Source organism: Dasypus novemcinctus, chromosome 8 (assembly GCF_030445035.2).
Source record: "Dasypus novemcinctus isolate mDasNov1 chromosome 8, mDasNov1.1.hap2, whole genome shotgun sequence".
Classification (NCBI taxonomy): Eukaryota; Metazoa; Chordata; class Mammalia; order Cingulata; family Dasypodidae; genus Dasypus; species Dasypus novemcinctus.
In genome coordinates this window covers 75,732,972-75,735,538 of record NC_080680.1, presented here as the reverse complement: position 1 = coordinate 75,735,538, position 2,567 = coordinate 75,732,972, and positions in this window count along the sequence as shown.

The window sequence follows — 2,567 nt, the reverse complement described above, 5'->3', positions numbered from 1 at the left end:
TTGAACTTGGGTTATTTAATGGATTTTTCAATATGACAAGAAAAGCAAAAGCAACAGAGGAAAAAATAGATAAATTGACTTCATCAAGGTTAAAATCATTTGTGCTTCAAACAACATAATCAAGAAAATGAGAAGATACCCTCAAATAAAATATTTTTTCAAATCATATATCTTATAAGAGCCTTGTATCCAGAATAAAGAACTTTAACAATGTTCCATTAAAATTGCATGAAATATTTGAATATACATTTCTCCAAAGAAGGCATACAAATGGCCATTAAGGAGATTAAAAATTTTATAACATCATTAATCAATATATAAATGCAAATGAAATCCTTAATAAGATACCACTTTACATCCACTAGGATGGCTGGAAACAAAAAATCCATTAATAACAATTGTGGGAGAAGATACGGAGAAATTAGCAGGCTTATACGTTGCTTGTGGTGTTACAGAATGGTGAAGGCACTTTGGAAAAAAATTTAGCAGTAGTTCCTCAAAATGTTAAGCATAGAATTTCCATACGACTCAGCAAATTCCACTCCTAGAAATATACTTAAGAGAACTGAAAGCACATATCCGTGCAAAAACTTGAATGTTTATAGCAGTATTATTTTAAAGAAACAACACAAATGTATGAAAATAACACATGTGCATGAAGTAATGAATGGATAAACAAAATGTGGTATAGATATACAATGGAATATTACTTGGCAATAAAAAGAATGAAGTAATGATATATGCTACCATGTGGATAAACCTTGAAAACACTTTAACTAAGTGAAAGAATCAGTCAACCTGCATAAAAGGCCAAAAACAAACCAAAACCTTCCCCACATTGTATGATTCCACTTATGTGAAAGGTCCAGAAAGGCAAATCACAGAAACTGAAAGTAGATTAGTAGTTGCATGGGATAGGGGTAGGAAGAATGGGGAGTGACTTCTAATGGATATGTGATTCTCTCAGGGTGACAAAAAGTCCCCAAATTAGAGTTGTGATAGGTATAAAACTCTGTGAATGAACAAAAATAAAGAAAAATTATGTGTGGCTATATGTGGCTAACATATCAATAAAGCTGTTAAATAATGGCAACATCTGGAAGCAACCTAAACATCACTGTTAGGGGAATGGATAACTGCCTTGAGAAAATTATATAATGGCATATTTTAAACAATTACTATACTGGAATTGTGTATATTAACAGAGCTTGATTGCACAATCTTATGTTAAGTGGAAAAGGCAACTTTCAAAGATGACATATTAATTTTGCACAAGAAAACCAGAAATACATGGGAATGACAAACATTAAATTCAGGTTAGTGATTATAGTTTTAGGATTTAGGAGAAAATTTGAGAAATGGTACTCAGTAATCTTTACCAGGACTGTCTTATATTTCCTAAAATCATTATGGCTACATGCTATTTCGCTGTATATTTTTAATAGGTCTTCTTATATTAAATATTTTACAATAAAAAATAATGGTGGTATTAGAAGATAAGGGATTTAATTGCAAGAGTTAAATCAATTAAATTTAGAGTTACGTGTAAAGTTATATTTTTTTGTATTTATTAGAGTGAATTTCTACATATAAATAATAAAAAGTTGATTAAGAGCAAAAAATACATAGTTTTATTAACATGGGTATTAAAGTTGCAGTCAGTGCCTTGCTTACCACGGTTACACATGCTCAGTTATCTCAGATTGTTGCTTCTGGTACACCAGCCAAGAAGACAAAGCATAAAATAGTACCACCTGTTCCTGATAATTGCCCATGAAAATTTGTGCTAAGTCAGTGATTTTCAACCTTGGTAGCACATTTGAATTACCTGGGGTGACTTTTAAAAATATGATGCCTACCCTCCACTTCCAGATAATACCTTTTAACAATTAGGATGAGACCTAAGCATTCCAGGTGGTTCTAATGTGAGGTCAAGATTGAGAGCCAGTCCTCTACCTCATAGTCCCTGCTTATTTCCTGTGCTCTCTGATCTATTTTTACATATCTAATTCTTCCTATCTCTTTTTGGTTTATTAGTATTGATGACCTTTCACATTCCTCTCTGGTACAGACCTAGTTTTCTTTGTACTTATGTATACCCAGTTACTTGATCTCAGTATTTCACCAAAGTTCTGTGTGAGAACTGATATCTTACACCTCATTTTCCCAAACTAACACTCATCCCTCACTTAATTAAGGGAGGTAACTTTGCACAACTGCTGATGAATTGCCATGTTGATGAGTGTGGCTGTTTGAAGCTTTTGTGAACCCCAAGAAATCCTGTTCTTAAGTCTAATCTATTCCTGTGCATGTAAACCTATTTTAGGTGGGATCTTTTGATTAAATTACTTCAGCTAATGACCTCTGATTAGACTGTGTGACCCAGGGTGGATCTCAATCCTCTTACTGGAGTCCTTTATAAATGGAGGAATAAAAAGCCATAGGTACAGAAAAAATCGTAAGAGACAGAAAGGAACCAACTAAGCAGAGAGAGTACACCAGAAGATCAAGAAGTTGAAAGCAACATGGCCCAGAAGGGAAAGCAGGGACTGGCAGAGCCACCATTG